Raw genomic sequence first — 23413 nt, forward strand, 5'->3', positions numbered from 1 at the left:
GAAGGGACTTGGAGGGAGGGGGGAGGGATCCTAAAAAAAAAAAAAAAAAAAAGAGGGAGGGTTGCGCGTCACAAGGGGGGTCTGTAAATTAAATATCGGGGAGGGGGATCAGGGGGGTCAAGGGAAAAAAGCATAATCTGGGGATAATACGATGGCAGGAAATACAGAATTAGTAATTTTAACTGTAAATGTAAATGGGATGAACGATCCCATCAAACGGAGACGGATAGTAGATTGGATCAAAAAGCAGAACCCTACAATATGTTGCCTACAGGAAACACACTTAAAGCAGGGAGATACATACAGAGTAAAGGTAAAAGGTTGGAACAGAGCCTATTATGCTTCAGGTAAAGCCAAAAAAGCAGGGGTAGCTATCCTTATCTCAGATCAAGCAAAAGCAGAAGTAGATCTCGTTAAAAAAGATAAGGAAGGAAACTATATCCTGCTGAAAGGTAGCATAAATAATGAAGCCATATCAATACTAAACATATATGCACCAAGTGGTATAGCATCTAACTTTCTAAAGGAAAAGTTAAGAGAACTGCAAGAAGAAATAGACAGTAAAACTATAATAGTGGGAGATCTCAACCTTGCACTCTCAGATTTAGACAAATCAAACCACAAAACAAACAAGAAAGAAATTAAAAAAGTAAATAGAACATTAGAAAAACTAGGTATGATAGACCTTTGGAGAAAACTGAATGGCAATAGGAAGGAATATACTTTCTTCTCAGCAGTTCATGGATCCTATACAAAAATTGACCATATACTAGGACATAAAGATCTCAAAATTAAATGTAGGAAGGCAGAAATAATAAATGCCTTCTTCTCAGATCACAATGCAATAAAAGCTACATTCAGTAAAAAGTTAGGGGTAAATAGACCAAAAAGTAATTGGAAACTGAATAATCTCATCTTAAAGAATGACTGGGTGAAAGAGCAAATTATAGAAACAATTAACAATTTCACCCAAGATAATGATAATGATGAGACATCATATTAAAATCTTTGGGATGCAGCTAAAGCGGTAATAAGGGGAAATTTTATATCTTTAGAGGCTTATTTGAAGAAAATTGAGAAAGAGAAGATTAACGAATTGGGCTTACAACTTAAAAGGCTAGAAAAAGACCAAATTATAAACCCCCAACCAAAAATTAAACTCGAAATACAAAAATTAAAAGGAGAAATCAATAAAATTGAAAGTAAAAAAACTATTGAATTAATAAATAAAACCAAGAGTTGGTTTTATGAAAAAGCCAATAAAATAGATAAACCTTTGGTAAATTTGATCAAAAAAAAGAAAGAGGAAAATCAAATTGATAGTCTTACAAATGAAAAGGGGGATCTTTCCACCAATGAAGAGGAAATTAGAGAAATAATAAGGAGTTACTTTGCCCAACTTTATGCCAATAAATTTGATAACTTAAGTGAAATGGATGACTTCCTCCAAAAATATAGGCTCCCTAGATTAACAGAGGAGGAGATAAATTGCTTAAATAGTCCCATTTCAGAAAAAGAAATAGAACAAGCTATTAATCAACTCCCCAGGAAAAAATCCCCAGGGCCAGATGGATTCACATGTGAATTCTACCAAACATTTAAAGAACAATTAGCCCCAATGTTATATAAATTATTTGAAAAAATAGGGGATGAAGGAGTCCTACCAAATTCCTTTTATGACACAGACATGGTACTGATACCTAAACCTGGTAGATCGAAAACTGAGAAAGAAAATTATAGACCAATCTCCTTAATGAATATTGATGCTAAAATCTTAAATAAGATATTAGCAAAAAGACTTCAGAAAATCATCTCCAAGATAATATACTATGATCAAGTAGGATTTATTCCAGGAATGCAGGGCTGGTTTAATATTAGGAAAACTATTAATATAATTGACCATATTAATAATCAAATTAATAAGAACCATATGATCATCTCAATAGATGCAGAAAAAGCATTTGACAAAATCCAACATCCATTCCTACTAAAAACTCTTGAGAGTATAGGAATAAATGGATTATTCCTTAGAATAATCAGGAGTATATATTTAAGACCGTCAGTAAGCATAATATGCAATAGAAATAAACTGCAACCTTTCCCAGTAAGATCAGGAGTGAAACAAGGTTGCCCACTATCACCATTACTATTCAATATAGTACTAGAAACGCTAGCCTCAGCAATAAGAGCCGAGAAAGAGATTCAAGGAATTAGAGTAGGAAATGAGGAAATTAAACTATCACTTTTTGCAGATGACATGATGGTATACTTAGAGAACCCCAAAGACTCTGCTAAAAAGCTACTAGAAATAATTCAAAATTTCAGCAAAGTGGCAGGATACAAAATAAATCCACATAAATCCTCGGCATTTTTATATATCACTAACAAAATGCAACAGCAAGAGATACAAAGAGAAATTCCATTCCAAACAAATGTTGATAGTATAAAATATTTGGGAATCCATCTACCAAAGAAAAGTCAGGAATTATATGAGAAAAATTACAAAACACTTGCCACAAAAATAAAATCAGATTTAAATAATTGGAAAGACATTCAGTGCTCTTGGATAGGCCGAGCGAATATAATAAAGATGACAATACTCCCCAAACTAATCTATTTATTTAGTGCTATACCAATCAGACTCCCAAGAAACTATTTCAATGACCTAGAAAAAATAACAACAAAATTCATATGGAAGAATAAAAGGTCAAGAATTGCAAGGGAACTAATGAAAAAAAACTCAGAGGAAGGTGGTCTAAGTGTACCTGATCTAAAGCTATATTATATAGCAGCAGTCACCAAAACCATTTGGTATTGGCTAAGAAATAGACCGGTAGATCAGTGGAACAGATTAGATACAAAGGACAAAAAAGGGTACATCTATAGCAATCTAATCTTTGACAAACCCAAAGATTCCAACATTAGGGATAAAAATTCATTATTCGGAAAAAACTGTTGGGAAAACTGGAAATTAGTATGGCAGAAATTAGATATGGATCCACACTTAACACCATATACCAAGATAAGATCAAAATGGGTCCATGATTTAGGCATAAAGAGGGAGATAATAAATAGATTAGAGGAACAGAGTATAATCTACCTCTCAGACTTGTGGAGGAGGAAGGAATTTATGACCAGAGGAGAACTAGAGATCATTATTGATCACAAAATAGAAGATTTTGATTACATCAAACTAAAAAGTTTCTGTACAAATAATACTAATGCAAACAAGATTAGAAGGGAAGTAACAAATTGGGAAAATATTTTTAAAAACAAAGGTTCTGACAAAGGTCTCATTTCCAAAATATATAGAGAACTGACCATAATTTATAAGAAACCAAACCATTCTCCAATTGATAAATGGTCAAAGGATATGAACAGACAATTCTCAGAGGAAGAAATTGAAACTATATCCACTCACATGAAAGAGTGTTCCAAATCACTACTGATCAGAGAAATGCAAATTAAGACCACTCTGAGATATCACTACACACCTGTCAGATTGGCTAAGATGACAGGAACAAATAATGACAAATGTTGGAGGGGATGTGGGGAAATTGGGACACTAATACATTGCTGGTGGAGTTGTGAAAGAATCCAGCCATTCTGGAGAGCAATCTGGAATTATGCCCAAAAAGTTATCAAACTGTGCATACCCTTTGACCCAGCAGCGCTACTACTGGGATTATATCCCAAAGAAATACTAAAGAGCGGAAAGAGACATATATGTGCCAAAATGTTTGTGGCAGCTCTTTTTGTTGTAGCTAGAAACTGGAAGATGAATGGATGTCCATCAGTTGGAGAATGGTTGGGTAAATTGTGGTATATGAAAGTTATGGAATATTATTGCTCAGTAAGAAATGACCAGCAGGAGGAATACAGAGAGGGTTGGAGAGACTTAAATCAACTGATGCTGAGTGAAATGAGCAGAACCAGAAGATCACTGTATACTTCAACAACGATACTGTATGAGGATGTATTCTGATGGAAGTGGAAATCTTCAACATAAAGAAGATCCAACTCACTTCCAGTTGATCAATGATGGACAGAGGTAGATACACCCAGAGAAGAAACACTGGGAGGGGAATGTAAATTGTTAGTACTAATATCTGTCTGCCCAGGTTGCATGTACCTTCGGATTCTAATGTTTATTGTGCAACAAGAAAATGATATTCACACACATGTATTGTACTTAGACTATATTGTAACACATGTAAAATGTATGGTATTGCCTGTCGTCGGGGGGAGGGAATAAGGGAGGGGGGGTAATTTGGAAGAATGAATACAAGGGATAATATTATAAAATATATATATATATAATAAAAAAAATTAAAAAAAAAATAAAGTTATAAGTAGACAAAGATCAAGTTAAAAAAAAAAAAAGGAATTCATATTACATCTAGGAAGAAAGAATGAACAAAATGAGAATACCAAAATCTATGCAAATAGTTGTTAAGATTCTTATAAGGTCCTAAGACAGTGGAAGTGATAGAGATAATAATTATCTAATTTAGCATGGTTGAGTATGATTGATCTGATCCTACAAGGAGATGTTATGCGCCAGAATTTGAAACAAGGTACGAAGTGCAATTGAGAAAACAGTGATTTTAATCCTACAAGAAATAATGGTTTCCTAATGATATAATGATTGGTGTGTACTCAGTATACAGCATATAAGCAAGAAGCTCTCAGGGCCAGATACACAAGCCCACTCTTGGAGACGAAGACAGATTCATTCCATTTTCCACTTTTGTGCTGGCTCGAGACATTCAGAGGAAGCTAGAGGATGAAGCTGGAAGAGGCAAAGGACTAGTGGCAAGAGCTCTTGGAACCAAAGAGAGAGATAGGCCTCTAAGAAAGCTAACTGGGCCCAAGGAAGGAGACAATACTTGGAAAGAAAAAAATAAAGGATTTGGACTTTAATCCCTGGCTGCATTTGGGGTGATTACACTAAACTGAAAGGAAGGCTGCCTCCAGAAGCTTCCCAAGAAACCTGCTCCCAGAGAACATTATATTCTAGAGAAGAACACTACAGGTAGTCAGTAATTAAGAGACATGAATTGTTTAATCAAAGTAAAGAAAGAGATCAAATGACCAGGTAATAAATAGTAAGTCATCTGTTCTATAGGAAATAAGAAATATCAACAGGTTTGAGACAATATAAAAGGAAAATATTCATAGAGAATCTTAATGAAGATATAGCTTACAGATTTTCCCTCAGCTTCTTTATAACCCTCTAATCCTGATGACAACCAGACCTTAAGTAAATTAAAGGTCTGAGTGAGTCTGGCTTGACATTGCAGCTGATGACAACAGCAAACAGTTGGATAGGGAGTGACAGTAGGAGTTGGGACAGGGAAAAAAAAAAACATTATTATGACTTTTCTCCAATTTCCAGCATAAACTCTAACCTTTACTGGTTAGGAATAACTCGATACGTAGAAAGGAAGGAAGGAAAAGAGGGAAGGATGGAAGAAGGGAAGAAAAGAGGGAGGGAGGGAGGGAAGGAAAGAAAAATGAATGGAAAGAGGGAAGGAAAGAAGGAGGGAGGGAGGGAAGAAGGAGGGAGGAAAGGAAGGAAGGAAGAAAGGAAGGAGGAAAGGGAACGAAGGAGGAAAGGAAGGAAGGAGGGGAAGGAAGGAAGAAAAGGATGAATGAAGGAACAAAGGGTTTCTTGAAATAATTTTCCTTTCCTCAAGCCACCTGATTCAATCTTCCAGATAATATGAAATTTTACTTTGAAGGTTTCATAAAAATCATTGGATTTAGCACTTGAATAGATATTACAAAGATCATATAGTCCAAACTCCATGATTTGTATTCTGAAAACTAAGCCTCACAAAGATGAATTGTACAAGGACACATGGGAGTTTAATGCAAGACATGGAACTATAATCCTATTGCTTTCTAAACCAAAGATCTACTTTATCAAAATGCTAACTGTCCCCAGTTCTCCCTAATACCAAAAACCACAAATGACTAATGATTTCAGCTTTCTCATACTTAAAATAAACAAGTTATAGAAGATAATCTCTGAGGATCTTGCACAAGTCTAAGAACTATATATATATTTTTAGGAATCATTTACAGGAATGTGTGAATGAAGTATCCAAGAGCAGACTTTGATTGAAAGAGATAGAGAGATTTGAGTATGTAGGCACAGGAGAAAGATGGGTTAAAAAGGCAGATAACAGGAAGGTTGAGGACCCTTAAAGTGATGTTCACCTCCTTTGCAGCTTTGCCAAGAGACTGACTCTGAGTTTACAGTCACAACTTCATTTCATGTATCTAGTTCAGGCCATGCTGGAATGCTTAATTTTGCAGAAAAGCAGATGCAGATGTGTGTTTCATTATCCCCAGTTGCTGAGGTAAAGAACTGATTCTCTGGGAAAGGACACTTTCCCTCCCAGCATTTAGTTGAGAAATTCCTTGGCTGAGACCCTGGCTATTATGATGCTCTCCCTGGAAACAGCTGCATAACAAAGGTAATTCGCTGAAGCCCACTTAAGAGAATTACTGGTAAAAGAATAAAACGTTTATAGAAATCAATTCTCCCTGCCCCAGCCTCTCAATTATACTCTTGGCTGTTAAAGGGATTGCTGCTTGATGAATAAAACAGATAAAAGAGTAAGTCTAAAAAGCCCTCAATTCTATTCACATTCTGATTACTTGGAAGATTTCCTCACTGCCCTTACCCAACTGCAACTGGATCCAGAAACTCTTAAGGTTTGAATTTGCAAAGAACAGAAAGAGGCTGGGCTAGAATTCATAGGATATTAGAGGGTATAACTGAGTAGGAAGAGCCTAGAGAGAGGAAGTGATTTGTTCAAGGATGAAATGGTAATAAGTAGCAAAACTGGGATGGGAACTCTAGTCCCCAGGTTCCACATCTGACATTTTTTTTTTTTTTTCTTTCCACTACACTAAGAACTGGAGACTAGGACAAGGCAGACATTCATTCATAATTCTTTCATGTGTATCAATCTCATTTCCCTCTCAGATTATAAATTTCTCAAACGTAGAAAATGTTCTCCATAGCACTTAATCTAGTTTCTATACATTTTTGGTTCAAAGAATCGAATGAACTCTAGTTATTAATAAATATTCTTGAGTATCTACTGTGTGGTAGATTCAGGGACAAGAGAGACAAAAGAAACTGTCCCTTTCCTTAAGGGCAAAAACCATCAAGTATGTATCCTCTCATTCTCAAGTTCTACAAGCATGATTAAGCCATCTCTATCACTAATCTATTTTATATTAGCTCAACTCACCATTCCTAGGCTTTCCGGGCCAAAATCATTTTATTTGGCAATGATTATCTTAAATATATGGTCTCTTCTCATGATAATATATATATTTGGAGGAGAATTTGTTTCTGCTTTTGTGTTTGGGCAGACTTGGATAACACTTTATTCTTTGATGCTGTGCTAAACATCCAATGTGACATATAGTGCCAAAATATTGTGTGCTTAAATGTTAGAGCAACTGCAGAATAAATTATTACAATAAAAGAAAGAACAAAGAATATTTTTCCTTTGGACTCTGCATCCTCAGCACTTAGTACTGTTAATAGTATATTGGAGATACTTTTTGGGAGAGGTAATTGGGGTTAAATGATTTACCCAGAGTCATATAGCTAGTAACTGTTAAATTCCTGAGTCCAGATTTGAAGTTTTAGACAAAAGCCCAAACTAAATTTCAAATCTGTGATCCCTTTACAAGCTGGGAAAGAATTGGGGATCATTGACAAAAAATTCAATGGCAGCCTATGTAATGCCAGAGAAACTGAGATAGAGATTAGAGAGTTTTAAATATTTTATTTGAAAAGGAGAGGTTGTGCTGGGGGCATGCTGCCCCCATCAGGGTAGATGTCCAAAGCATCCAGCAACCAATATGAGTTCTCAATGACATATATATGCAGGTGACTCAACTACAGGGACAGACTGAGTCAGGAGCAGAGTCAGAGCACTGAAGGCAGGAACTATCATTCTGATTCTGACAGGGTGGGGGAAGGCACCATACTGGTAAATTGGGACAAAGAAGAACAGTGACAGAAGGGGTTAGGACCATAAATTCTTGATGACAGGAGGAGTTAGGAGCCAGGAAGTCTGAACTTCCCCTTATCTTGAGTTTACACATTGACAATTTATAACCTTAGAGCAAGTAGCCCTATGTTATATCAATCTTAATGAACTGGAGGAGGGGTTTGCAATTAAGGGAATTGAGTCACAACAATTCAGGGAAACTGAGGAAGGACAATTAGGAAAATTGAGGCAGGAAAATTAGGGAACTGTGGCACAACACGAAAAAACCAACAAGGAAGGTAGTCATAATTGAGGAAAAACTAATGCTAGATACAAATCATAGGGATAATAGGATTTGGAAAATCATATTAATCCTTAAAAAATTTAGGGAGCAAGTTGATAGGCAAGAATTCTGGATACCTGAGGCAAACTGATTGGTAGGGAATTTAATGGCATTGGCAAAAATATTGAATCAATCCTAAACTACTGAAGTACTAAAGTAGGATTTTTAACTTTGTTCTACTTCTCAAGTGAGTAAGAGTAAAAGGGTCTGGAGCAAGGATGATTTAGATTATTTTGAACTGATTTCTTCAAGAACCAGGTAAAATCCTACCTGCTACAAGAAGCCTTTCTTAATTATTTTTATTGCTAATGTCTTTCCTCTGTTATCCTCTATATAAGTTGCTTGGACATAGTTGTTTGCATGTTCTCTACAACGAAGTTGTTAGCTCTTTGAAAGCAGAGACTGGTTTATAAGAGATGGGATGTGGTATGGTGGTGTGTGTGTGTGTGTGTGTGTGTGTGTGTGTGTGTGTGTGTGTTGCCATTCTTTGTATCCTTATCCCTTAGCACAATGCCTGACATTTAGTAGAAGCTTGTTGATTTTACCTTCAAGAGGGATCAGGGAACTAATTATACTAGCTTGTAAGACTGTGAGCTCATATTCTATCTGATCAAGAAACTAAAAGTCATGATCAATTCACAAAACCTTAGAATTTTAGAATCAAAAAGGATAATTCTCTTACTTGACAGATAAGGAAATGGAGCTGAAGAGATTGTGTTCCACTGAGGATCACTCAGCAAATTAATGAACAAGCTAAGTTTAGAAGCCAGATCTTTTAACTAATATTCTTTTCAACACACTATGTTGATTTCTTTCCATATTTTCCATCTCTTTTATATCTCCTTGGACATTATACATATGGTATAGATGCATGAATGATCTCTTTCTCCCTCTTACCAAGCCCACCTCCACCCAGGAGAGCAGCAGAGCAATCAAGCATTACATTATTAACCTTTCTGTTTGTCTAGCAGAAAAAGTAGGGAGAGTATCACAAGGGATGACTCCTCAGGGTGCTGGAGAATTGCCAACACAATTACACTCATCATGCCTTCCAAGCTGGCAGCTGGGCTGACAGTGAAGTGGATGGCAAATGTGGAATCCAAGGGTTACTAAGCTATGTGCCAAGTTTTCATTTATCTGCCAGTCAGTGCAAACTACCACCCTGACAACCAATAAGTCTGTGCCACCTTCTAAGGAAAAGATAACACTGACTTGTTCAGAAACAACAGTCAGACAAGAATTGCCCTCCACTGACTTCTGTTCAGAATGGTATCCTCAGAATAGCTATCTCTCCTGATTAGTGTTGTTGGAGTTGGAGTTGCCAGGATGCTTAGTTATGGCAGGCTTGCCTTCTTCATAATCCAACTTCTCAACTGAGAGGTGTAAGTTGGAGATCAATTCCACCATAATAGACTTTTAAAATTAATTTGCTTTTTTCCTTCCTCTGAAATGTTGCTTGGTGACTTTATTGATTTATTATTAGTAGTATTTTCTTTCAGTTCCAATATCAGAAATGAGCATTGCCTTTTCTCATCATCTTCCCCAAGATTAAAATCAAGATAACTAAAATCAACGCTCATGTTTGTGATAGGTTCAGACCAGGTCAAATCACTCTATGCTAAAACTCCTTTTATTTGTCTAGATATGTGCTACCTCCATAGGCAAAATTGGCAGAGATATATGGATGAAAAAAAAAATTAGACCATAATAGAATTGGAAGTAAAATGAAAGGTCATGTGTTCCAGAATTCTCATTTTACAGACAATGAAACTGAGGTTTAGAGAAATGAAAAATATTTTCTATAAATAATTGCTATAACACATAAAAATATAGCTTCCATTTATATCTTTTTTTAAGTTTATAAAGTGCTTTAATTATATTCTATCCTTTAATTCTAAGGCAAAATAATATTATTAAATTCAATACATAGAGTTTAAGAGAAGTAAAGTTCAGGGTTGTGCAGCTAGAAAACCTCTGAGGTAAGTTTCTCTCTCTCTCTCTCTCTCTTTCTCTCTCTCTCTCTCTCTCTCTCTCTCTCTCTCTCTCTCTCTCTCTCTCTCTCTCTCTCTCTCTCTCTCTCTCATAATCTTCTTGCTGTGAACAATGTTCTCCTGGTTCTACTCACTTCACTCAGCATCAGCTCATGTAAATCTTTCCAGAGGTCTGTCTCAATAAATAAGCCTTTATTGAGAACTTACTACAGAGACACCAGAGGTTTTGTTTATGCCAAATGAGTGTAACAAAGATAGAAGTATGGAGCAGGTAGTTGGTGCACTGGATAGAGTACCAGCCCTGAAGTCAGGAGGACTTGAGTTCAAATTTGGTCTCAGACATTTAATACTTCCTCCCTAGACAAGTTCACTTGACCCCAATTACCTTGGCAAAAAATAAAAAATTACCTCAGCAAAAAAATTTTAAAAGTAATAAAAATAAAGATAGGAATATGATTCAAAGCAACTCAAAGCAAGGGATAGTGAACCACTGCCTTCTTAATCTGGCCTTTGTTCTGAACCTTAATTTCATTTAGCATGCTGATTAGGAGGTTCTAAAGAACAAGACTCATCACATCTCTAACAAGGTCTCTTCAATTAAAGTCTGCTAAAAAAATTTAAGGACATAAGCTTGGACCTCAGATTTGTATCAATAACTACAAGGGATTTCCAACCGAAAATCAGATGATTGTCCAGAAATAGAGAGCTTAAGATAGCACTGTACAACGGCAATACAACAATGAGAAAGAGTGAGTTCATTCTAGCAGGTATTATTAACTTAATTTTTAGATGAGCATATTGATCAGGTAGCCTCAGCTATACAATGAAAATACAAAGCTGCTCTAAAGTAGCATCAACCTACCCACCACTAGAATTTCTATCCTTATTGATAAGGGCAGAGGGTGCTGCATATACCCCTAGAGAGTTGAAGCTCAGTAGATGTTAAGAGAATACTTAGTTGTCTGACACTAACAAAGATGGCAAGTAGAGCTGATATTGTCCCCAGTGAAGAGATCCATGATTGCAGGAAAGGATGTCAGCAGTCATCCCTTATCCAAAGTAGGAATTTTTTCAGCCAGTTTTCCCCTTGATACATGTCCCTTCATATGTGTATTTTGTATATTTTACATGCAAGACTGATTTCTTGTCTCTGACCATTCACATATCATTTCTGGGGATATGAATGATTGAATGAGTGAGTGAGAAAAAAAAAAAAAAACATTTATTAAGGGGTTCCAATGTATCAACCACTGTGCTCTAGTGCTAAGTAATAGAGATATAAACAGAAATATAAAGTAATTCCTACTTTAATGTAGCTCTTATACTGACTGAGGCTATGGAAGGAGGGATAGCAAATATATTTATGAAGAGTCAATTCTAATATAGGTGGAAAGGGTTACTGATTGGACGTCTGACTAGAAATGTGCTAGAAAAGAATAACTGAGAAAATGGTCTGAACGAAGATAGGTAGAAGGAAAGGATTCCCATAAGATCTACTCCATTCAGATTTCCAGCACCAAAAATGTCTGAATAATTTACTTGATACTCAGTCTTCTATGTATGCTACTTGGTCATTTTATAGTGTGATAACCTGTGTGAAAATGAACCCCACATGCATGTGGAAATATCTCTTCTAGGTGCTTTGTTTTCCATGTTATTTTAATTAGTAGAATTATAGGACTATCAATCTTAAACTGACAGAGACAGTGGAGATCATTGGATCCAAACCCCTCATTTTACAATTGTGCCAACTGGGAATAGAAAGATTAAGTGACTTGCCTATCTATATAGTCTTTGAGACTGAATTTGAGCTCAGATCTTTTAGATTCCTGTTCCATTGTTATATCCACCACTGATGTTTCCTCTGTCTCAATGGAAAAAAGTATATGAATTTTGGAATGAGAATTAAGCTATCTTCTGAAAGCCTCACATCAATTCTACCATAAAGTCAAAATGTCCAACTGAACTTCGAAGTCACCAAATTAAACTTCATACATGATACAGAAATCACTTCTAAAACAGCCCTAAAAGATCATCCTTTAACCTCTTTTGCAACACTTCTGGCTAAGGGAAATTTCTTTTCAAGAGGCAGTAAATTTTTAAAATGCTATAATTATTAGAAAATTCTTCCCCATATTGGAAGAACCTACATCAGTTCTGCCCTCTGCACAAAAACGGAGATTAGATATTTTTTTTCATGTGTCAGTCTTTATTTGAAGACATTTCATTGCTGTTTTAAATCTTGTGTTCTCCTAACTAAACATTCCTTATCCCTTTAAATATTCCTTGTGCAAAACAATTTAAAGGCCCTTCATCAATATGGTTACACAATCTTCCAGACAAGTTTTATTTTGTCAATGTCCACAACTAAACAAGACACTAGGAAGTTTCCCAGGATTCCAATACTCTTTTTCATCCCCCAAAATGCCTAGCAAAGTGTAATACACTTAAAGGAATACAAGAAAAGGAGAATTATTTTTCTATCTTAAATCTAAAGCTCCCCAACTATGGTACAGTGAATGAATCATTAAATCTTTATGGATCTCAGCTTCCTTTTCCTCTTCCCCCCAAAAACAGACATAGTTTGGGGGATGAATTCCTGTCTCATAAGTCAAAAGATCTGAGGTTCAATCATACAGTGCCAGTAAATTCTTTGAATTGGGATGAATCAATTCTCCAATTTGAAATTCAGTTTACTTAGCTATAAAATGAAGAAGCTAAAACACATGTCCTTTAACCTCCGTATCAACCCTAAAATTCTCTGGCTTATAGATTCAAAGTTTCATATATTTAGTGCAAAACCAGAACTGAAATAACTTCTAATTTCATATGCCATCTCTACATGCATTTAACAAAAGAACAAATTAAGGCCCAAAAGGCTTATCTGTGACTTTGATATGGAAAGTTTATGAAAATAATGAAACCTCTATCATAAGCTGTGATGTTATCATTAACATATTAGGCAGGGAAATGTATACTTATTAATAGATAGTACTTTGTGACCCTATCTAATTTTGAGATTTGATTCTTGATTATATATTCTTAGATTCATAAGTATTCAGGCACTTAGATGAGTTCATCTGATTATAATCCTTTCCACAGCCTGTATTAACTGGCATTTTGACCTATCCTATATATTTTTGACAATTTTGTGTGGGTTTTTTGTTTGTTTTGTTTGTTGTCATAGTATACTATGAGAAACAACCTCTGAACATGGAAGAAATGTATTCTAAGGAAATCTCTGCATTGATGTTTAGTGCCATTGTTTAGTTATCCCAGAACTTCTTCAGAGAAGAAATAATCTTCTGTCCCAGAGAAATGGATGAGCCAATACAAAAAAAAGAAGATCTGCATCCTTCAAAAAACCACTTTGAACCACATGTATTAATAATCCACCCATGTATCTGTCTCCTTTTCCAGAAAGAAGAAATGGAAACACAAGGCTTCTAGCCACCCCTTTGTATATGCTTCCTCTCCCTGTTGTTTTCTGTCTCTGTCTTGCCTGTTATTTCCATCATAATGAAGCAAGAATAACAATGCAGGCACTGTGCCAACTCCCAATACTGACTGATGCTCCAATGGATTTTTGGATGTGTGCACATATTTAGGTGACATTTAAATGGTGTTTGTGCTTCACAGAGTCAGGAAAAAAACAAAACAAAACAAAAATAAATAAATAAAACAACTTCAGCGTTGGTTCTTTTGATCACCAGAAAGTTAACATAATAAAGATTGAATTGTAAAAGACTCAAAATAATCCAAGGTCCTCCAGACTACTTCTCGGTGTGTTTCAATTTGATGTTGAGGTGAGAGGTAAAGGATAAATTTCAAATGAGAATGAAGAGGGTAATTGGGGATTCAAAGAATGCTTAGCTTTTTTGAGTTCAGATATTCATTTTTTGACTATTTTCATAGGAGTGACTACTCTGAGGCTTTGGGTCTGGAAAAAAAATTGGCTATAAATTGAAAACAGTGGCCCATATCAAAGCAAACAATGACTAAAAGGGCAGATGAGAACCAGATATCAGAGTCATGCCAGGTTAAGAAGCAAATAGTCCTGTTTGAGCCAGATCCTCAGAGGTTATTAACCTAAGAACTACAATACCCCATATACAGATTGATTTCAAGATATCTATAAACTTATTTTTAATGTTACTTTAATAAATGCTTCAAAGTAATATTTCTCTTAAAATCCCATATATTTTATTTTGTGCATTTAAAAATACAAGAATAAGTTAATAATAATTCCATAGACTTGATCAGACTGCCAAAGGGATTCATGATATACAACAAAATTGTAAGAATGACTGAGAAATTTGAGTGAGTAGAGAACCAGGAAAAATTATAGATCAGCATATAAACCATTAGTTTAGGTATCTGGCAATCAGAAAATGCATGCATTAGAGGAACAAGTTTCAGGAAATCTGCATGTAAGAAAGGACAGGAGAAGAATAAATAATGGGGCGGGGTAGAATAGCTAATTTTACTAGAAAGAATTATTAGATTAGTAACCCAGGCAAAAGAACAGAGGAAAATTCTAGAAAGCAGATTAGTTCTAATATTTATATACTATTGCTAGTCTGCTGCCATCACTCCACAACTTCTACTTCTTGGAAATATTGATCACAGTAAAAAAAAAAGAAAAGAAAATAACAAAACTTACTGCTTGCATGTGCTAGTTTCCAGATATATTTTCCATGTCTTTTTCCCCCCAGGAGTTAAGTACTTTTCTCATAATCTTCCTTCCAACCCAACTGCTACCTCGAGTCTTAGAAAATGTATTCTCAGTCATGTTGAATTCAAAATCAAGCAGCTGCTTAATCACAGTATACATCTTTAATTCACTTTAACCATTTATAGGTTATCATTTTATTCCTATTATTTAAAAGTTTATAGGGTTAGTTGTACATTGAAATTCACCAGTACCTATAATAATATATCTATCATGCTATTCTACCCCAAGTCTAGTTATTCTAAATATATGCTTATTATCTCTATAATCTTAGGTGTCTGTTTTTAACATTGCGTACTGAAGAGTCACATGACTTGGTTTCATATCTGACTTCAGACATTATTTATGTGACTTGAGTATGTCATTTAACTTTACCGAATTCAGTTTCCCTAAAATTAAGAGGTTAGACAGATGGCTCCTGAGGTCCCTTCCAATTTTATATCTATGATCCTATGATTGAATCTATATTTTTCTGTGTTCTCTCAAAAGGAATTAATTGTTTATAAGCAATAATGGTGTAGATCCACTGGTGTCATCCAGTCATATAAAGTTCTAGTGAAGAAAACACCAATTACTGGTAATCAGCTACCCCCTGCCCAGTAGTCTTGGAGCATGTTACAATGTGTGAAGATCCTTGCAAGATTTATCAAGTTTGATGCCTTTGATTCACAAAACACTGCCAGAAGAAATCTAGAAAGCATTACTAAAATTATGAAGTCTTGGGTAAGAAACTGAAGACTTTAGGAGCACAGGTGGTGTTTTTGTCAATGTTGCCAATTACAGGCAAGAGTTTTAGAAGAGAAAGTAGGTTTGGGAAGCGAACAGCTGGTTAAGAAAATAGTGTCTGAGAACAGGATATCAATTACTGGATAGCAGCTTAATATATCACAATGATGGGCGCCTTGCCCTGAATAGAGCACACCTCACAAAGATGGGTACAAATGAAGTTGCATGAAGCTTTGAAGATTATATCAAATGAGTCTTGAAACTAATAAAAGAGGGAGAAGGAGAAAACTACATATATTTAAAAAGTCAAATGCCATGGAGAGTTGTTATAATATAAGAAGAACAGCAAGCAATAAGACCCCTTAACTTCACAAGTGTTAAAAATGAAATGATCAGTCCAGGTTCAGGGGTGAGGGTGATGAGGTGGAGTGAAAATGATGGATATTTTTCAAAAATGCTCATCTTAACAAAAAGGAAAAGTAATGATGATATCATTACTGAAATATGTCCTAGGAAGAGTATATCCGATTCAAGAGGAACAGGATAAATAAAGGGGAAAGCCAAGTAGCATTGCATTTCTTGGGAATGCCAAAGTCCAGGAAATGAGGAAACATAATGAAATGCATCCCCAAACATAAAGTTCCATAAACATTCAATATAATTTGTGTGTATTCTATGAAAGAATCTTGTCTTTCACTCCACTGGAAGTAAAGGCAACTCACAGAAGCAATTTAAAATAAAATTTTTAAAAAATCATAAAACATTAAAAGAACTCATAGATTCTTCAAAGAGGAAAACTGAATGAGAAGTTGTCTTTGAGACAACTTTTTAATATGTCAGTGAACACTTCTTTCAACTAAGATTTTTTTTAAGTATCCCTAGAACATATAATATGATTCAGTGGCACCTATCAGATCCACAATGTCCATACAACTCACTCTAATAGTGTTTTGGAGTGGGGAGAGCAGGGAATGACAACATACAGATCTCTTACCCTTACAGACATGACTCCTCCAAATTCAGGGACTATGTGGGCAAGCCTCTTCTTTTTTATAAGAGAAGATGCATAGGAACTATGTGAGGGATTTCCTTTTTACATTAAAGGTCTAATACCTGAACTCTACAACTTGGGAATAAATGCACTTTTCTCATCATGCAACACTGAAAGCTGGCATTGCCCAGGAAATTTCTCTCTTCTGGGAAGAAGGCTGGGTTCCAGGATCTTATTGCCTAAGGAATAGATATTTCCTTCCCATACACACATCTCATAGAGTGTTGGGATTCTTGAATACCATCCATCAACTTTTCTCTCAGGCCAAGTGGAAAAGCATATGTCTTGTTCTTCCATGTGCTTCTGTAGTTAATTTGTCGATTCTGACTGTTGTCATCTCTTGGGCACAAAAAGTCCACTCAGAAATTCTATCTTCTGATATTCTGAATTATGTTCATAAATGTGTCTATAAGCATAAATAACACACATATTTCCTTCCTCTAAGACAATTGGCACTGATTCCTTTAGGAATGACTCTTTGCTCTCCTACCAACTCCTTAAAAAACCAGGTCTGTTCTGTATATAGGCAGGTAGGGTATCTAGACAAAAAATAAAAAGACAAAAAAAAAAAAAAAAAGGAGCAAAAACTGAAAGGAACAAAAAGTAAATGGCTTCCTTTTTCTTATCTTTGCTATCATGTTTTTCCGGCTTATTTCTCCATTTTTCTAAGTCTTAACAAAACAATTACAACACAATTATCCTGTTAGCAATTGCAGTCTTTTAAAATCAATTAGAAGACATATATCATGATTGATTGAATGAATGAATGAAGCATTTTTAAAGTCTTTACTATATGCAAAACAATAGCAGTTAGATGATACAATAGAACACCATATTTGGAATCAGGAAGACTGATCTTAGTTCAGATCTGGCCTCTGACATTTATGTGGTATGTGGACCTGGAGAAGTCACTAAATCCTGTTTGCCTGAGTTTTTCAATCATAAAATGAGCCTGAGTTTTTCATTTATAAAGCGAGCTGAGAAGGAAATGGCAAACCACACCAATATCTTTGCCAAAAAGAAAACAAAGGGATCACAAAGATTGCACCAAAAACTGTGCTGAGCCCTGGGAATGCAAACAGAAAAATAAAAACAGTCCTTGTTCTCAAGAATCTCATTGTATAATGTAAATGGGTAATAACATATATTGAAGATTTCAGCTATAAGTTGGATGAAAAGTCACATGATCCTTTAGATATATCAGCCAAGTAGATTCTAATGTCATTTTCACTAGGGGAGAAATAATTTCAGTCTCTGATTTCAAACCATTTGAAAGTGTCAAGGACTTTGGTAGAATGAACTTTCATTTTCTTTTCTAGATTTTTCATATCTGTGAATGCAGTAGCTATTGGAATAATTACCAAAGTATATCTGCACAAAGCTTGTTTTCCAGAATAATATCTGAGGAAGTGGTCTCATGGCATTATTTTTTCCAGGGCTTTTGGGTTCAGTGATCTAACCTGTCCCCATCATAATATGAGGAGAGATAAGTGATTGAAAAGTGGCATGTTTGATTTTCTTGACACATGATGCCCACTTCTTTTTCCTCTACATCTTGTTCCTTCAACTAGAATGTCCTATATGTGGCAATTACCAACTAGTTGATAATGTTTGTGATGGCTGGATCCTTTTTCACACTAAATATTACAAGTAATAATAATTGTGAGGGCTAGACTAGAAGCTAAAATGGTGGTGGAGAATCTGAATTGGGAGTTCAGGGGGGTGTATGTAAAGGGCTAGAACTGAGCAATGCACTTGGATAATGAAGCACGTGAGACTAATTGCCAAGTGGACAGTTCCTTATTAACTTGTTTAAAGGTTGAGCCTCCCCAGCTGTTCTGTGCTGACTTGATTGGTGGGACAAAGAGGGGGGAGTGACATGTGTGGGAGGGGTAGGAGGAGGAAAAGGAATTGAGATGCAGAAGCTGACTCAGTCTCGCCGGGCATTTGAGGGAGGAAGGTGTATGTGAGGTTGCTAGGCCTAAGCCCCTGACCTTGACCGTAAAAGATCAAGAATAAAGACATTTAGTGATCCTGACTCCAGCTGATTTCTGGGAAGACAGAGTTCCAGCAGATGTAGTATTGTCATTCCTGAGCTTCTGTGCTTATCTTTTTTATGGTGTAAGTTGATCAGCAATTGTTACTGGTAGTAATGAAGAATAACAACCTTTCCACAGTGGTTTCAATTTTTAATGAAATAACTAAGGAAGCTAGATTGGAAAAAGGTCTGGTGACTTAGAAGAGGTCACTGTTATCTTCAAGGCTCTTATGTTCAGGGTCTTAAGACATACCCATTCGATTCTAAGAGGTGATGGTAATCAAAGTCACAGTGGTTATTTCCTTTGCTCTTTCACATACTGCTTCCTTTTTCCTCCCTCAAGGTGGCTTCTTGTTTCATCTACACTAGCTTAAGTGCTCTTTTGGTGAGGATTGCTAGGCCTTTTTCCAAAGTGGCTAATAATGAAGGCTGGGATGAAAACAGGAATGAAGATTTGAGGTTATGCTTTGATCACCAAGGTTTTTGTATCTATTAAGTAAAAAGTGCCAATAAACATGAATATGTCCTTACTGAATAAGGAAATGTTCAAATTAATCAATATAACCATGATTAATGTCTTCCCTGAATATTATAGTCTTATCTTTCTTTAAGAAATAATTTCTATGAGGTATTCAGAGATATGTGGGAAGAACTATGTGAAATAATGTAAAATAAGGAAAATAGAACCAAGAGAATAATATGTAATGGCAAAATGATGTAAATATTGTCATGATTTATAACAATTTCATTTTTTTTATAATTGACAAGGAAGTCTTTCAGAGATGTAGCCTTTTAAATTATTATTATGTTCATCATATAAATTATTCTTCTAGTTTTACTAATTTCTGTGTGCATCCAGTTCATACAAATCTCTCCACGTCTTTGAATCTATCATATTTGTCATTTCTGGAGCAATACTATTCTATTACATCCACTAAAATTTGTTCATTATCTCATTTCTCCATTTCTCAAATTTGTCTCTACTTCATTGCTACAATAAAAAGTGATGCTATGTTCTTATCCATATCTATAAGTCCGTTCCCTCTAATTTTCACCATCTCTTTCTAGTATATCTCTAATAGTGCTTTGTTGCCATATTCTTTGTAAGTGGGTAAGTTTAATGTAGCACTGGTTTAGTGAATCTTCTACCTTCAGCATAGATGTGACTGAAAAAGTACAATATGGCATCTATTGTCAGGATTATAGGCAGGGTCAGCTCTGTTTAACATTTTTATTCATTACAAGGAAAAATTCAATGTATATTTATTTGTAGGGAAAGTTAAATAGAAATAATACAGGAAAAAATTAAAAGACAACAATAAAATTTTTGTGACTAATAGAAAATTAAAATTCAGCATAAATGGGGAAATGTTAAGAAAGTCATTGTTACTGATGTGTTTAAATCATCATACCTAGATGAGTTAAATCCCAGAGAATGGGGAAAGAATATAGATATGATAAAGCCACTGTCAGTGATCTCAGGAAAAAAAAAAAGGATTACAAAAAGGCACAATTTTCAAAAAAGAAATGTTTGAAGGCTGCACAACAAAAGACAATGAGCTGAATATCTAATCCTAACACATTTCTAAAACAGATTACTAAAGTGATGGTTAAGGATATCTAGAAAAGGAATGGGTCACTGATTAATGAGGATGATTTTAACAAGAAAAGGTCATGTCAAATTAAATAATTTTCCTTTCTGATGGAGTTACTAGAATAGTAGATCAGGAGAACAATATAGATAAGATATATTTCTTTTAGCTAATCATTTGACAATATTTTTCCCACTATTATTATAAATGTGATGGAAAATGTGGCTATACAATGGTACAGAAATAAGCATAGACTGAGTAGTCATTAATGACTCAATGTCAGTTGTAAAGAGTTTTCTAGTAGTATGTCCAATAAATTTCTCTGATCCTGTAATGTTTAACATTTTTGGAAATGATTGGATAAAGGGATATCCAATAGTTTCACATACTATAAAATTCAAACAATCTGTAACTTATTAACAATAAAAAATATATTGACTATTTAGAACATTATTAAAAATAATAAAATGAAAGTTAATAAGGCTATATCTTAATTCCAATAATCAACTTAACATGTACAAGATGTGTGGTCTTATGAATAAAAAGCATTTTGCATGAAAAAAAATCTAGAATATTTTAGAACTTTTAAGTCTAGAGTCAAGAGTACAACTTGGCAATCCACAAAATGCTCCTGTGTTTTTTTTCAGACTGCAACAAAAAAGACCTAGCATAGTATTCAGGGATAGGAAAGTAAGAGCTCACTTCATTCTTCCTATTCTTTGAACATCTAGTATGTTATGTTCAATTCTAATTGCCATATTTTAGAAAGCATATTTATTAGTTAGAAGGTAGCCAAAGATTAAAACAAAACAAAAAAAACAAAAAAAAACAAGGATGGTTAAGGGTTCCTAAGTCCTAAGGGGGGAAAAAGCATATTTACTTAGCATGGAAGAAACATAATTTACAGCTCACATGATAATTCTCCAAATATTTTTCACATTGTCATGCTCATGACAAATTATGCTTATTCCAAATGGCACCAAAGGACAAGACAGATCATTGTGTAGAAATTACAATAAGCATGATCAAAACTGAATAAATGAAAATTTTTCTATCAAGTAAGGTTAGCAAATATTGAACTAGTCGGTCCTATAATGTTGTGGGTTTCTCCTCTCTTGAAGTCTTCAAACAAGGGCTTTACAATCAATTATCCAATATTCTATGAAGGTGTTTCTTTTTTCAGATATTGGTTGATGAAACTACTAAAAAACCTTGACTCCAGAAGACAAAAGATGAAACCTACCCATGTACTCATAGCCAGAAAGGGGATGGGTTTAAAATACAGAATTAAATATATATTTTTGGACATGTACAATGAGAAAATTTGTCTCTCTTGACTATACATATTTGTTATGAGGATTTTTTTTTCTTTGCAATTCTGTGAATCTGGGATTCTTTGAATTTTTAGCAAAATTCATTTAGCAAAATGAAGTGATAAATGAAGGATGTATTTCCTATATGTCAACATGGAACTCTCTACTGTCAGGGAAAAGAATAAAAAAACACAATTGGAAAATATTTTACAAAAGAAATTAAAACACAATAGGCTGTAGACAATGTTAGATATGTGGTTTCATAAATCAATATATATTATTTAGGGAATGTTATGTATACTTCATCGGTTCCCATTTCTATTGTTTGAAACAATATTTATACCCTGCCCTATACTCTATTTCATCGACATAAAATATCCATAAATCTTAGTTACTTCTCTTATGGAAAGTCTATAACAAAATTTGTGTTCTAACTAAGTCTGAATTGTCCGACCACCCTTCTGGGCTGGCACATGGTTCTGATAATGTGTCCCTAGGGGAGAAAACATTGAACTACTCAGAATTATGAACAGAAACTCTGTCAAACAGGAAATGAGATTTTCTTTAACATTTTATGTTTTCTAAAACAAAATGTTTTGTTGACATAAATTGTTCTTATTAAATAAATGCTTATTCTTTGAGATCTCTTTTCACTCTAGACAATAACTAACCATAACTTTAGTAAAACAATGTAGAAATTCCTCAGGGGAAAAAAAGTCAATCTTAATGACCTACACTACAGCATTCAGATTTCAATGTTTTTTTCTCTTAAAAATTTGGAGTTTTATCTTTTTCCTTTCCTCTATCACCTTTTCCACTATCCATAGTGTTTCTAAGATGATTTCTAGATTAATTATTTTACTGCAAAGATTTGTATAATTTTTTTTAACTAAAAACAGTTTTTTTAGTTTTATCTAAAGTTCCCCCAAATGATAATGGTGATGATGATGATGATGATGAAAACACATCCATATGTAGTTCTTTGTGATTTCCCAAGCACCTTTCTCAAACAAAAATAAAGATCACTGTGCATAAATTACAACAAGCATGATAAAAACTAACTAAATGAAAAATTTTCTGTTAATTAAAGTTAATAAAAATTGTACTAATCTCAATTAGTTATTCAGATAATTTCTATAGTGTTTAACTATGTCTGGTCCATAATAATAGCTTGTTCTCTCCACCCCAGTTTGTGGGGAAGTTGGAAAGGAAGAAAGGTAAGAAGAAAAAAAGGAAAAGGAAGAAAGGAAAGTAAAAGGAAGAAAACAGTAATTAAAATTTATTATGCCAGATATTATTCTAAGTGCTTCACAATCATTTTATTTGATTTTCATAATGCTGGGAGGAAGGTACTATTAAACTGAAGTTGTTGAATATTTTGCCCAAGGTCACTCAACTAATGAATGACTAAGACTAGATTTGAAATCAGATCTACTTGAGTTCAGATAGATCAATTAGATCAATATCTATCCAATGTGGGCTATTATCTACATGAATAGCAATAGTTTATATATATATATATATATAATATATATATATATATATATATATATATATATATATATTATATATATATATATATATATATATAGTCAAATTGATT

General features: G+C 34.5%; 1 long non-coding RNA gene across 1 annotated transcript; it reads left to right on the forward strand.

The window, feature by feature from the left end:
- The first annotated feature begins 6547 nt into the window (after nucleotides 1-6547).
- LOC141554322 (uncharacterized) lies at nucleotides 6548-14043 on the forward strand. The gene is made up of 2 exons (XR_012485837.1): nucleotides 6548-6627; nucleotides 13546-14043. It is a non-coding gene; the product is annotated as an uncharacterized LOC141554322 (long non-coding RNA).
- The last annotated feature ends 9370 nt before the right edge of the window (nucleotides 14044-23413 follow it).

This window comes from Sminthopsis crassicaudata, chromosome 1 (assembly GCF_048593235.1).
Source record: "Sminthopsis crassicaudata isolate SCR6 chromosome 1, ASM4859323v1, whole genome shotgun sequence".
NCBI classification, from domain to species: domain Eukaryota; kingdom Metazoa; phylum Chordata; class Mammalia; order Dasyuromorphia; family Dasyuridae; genus Sminthopsis; species Sminthopsis crassicaudata.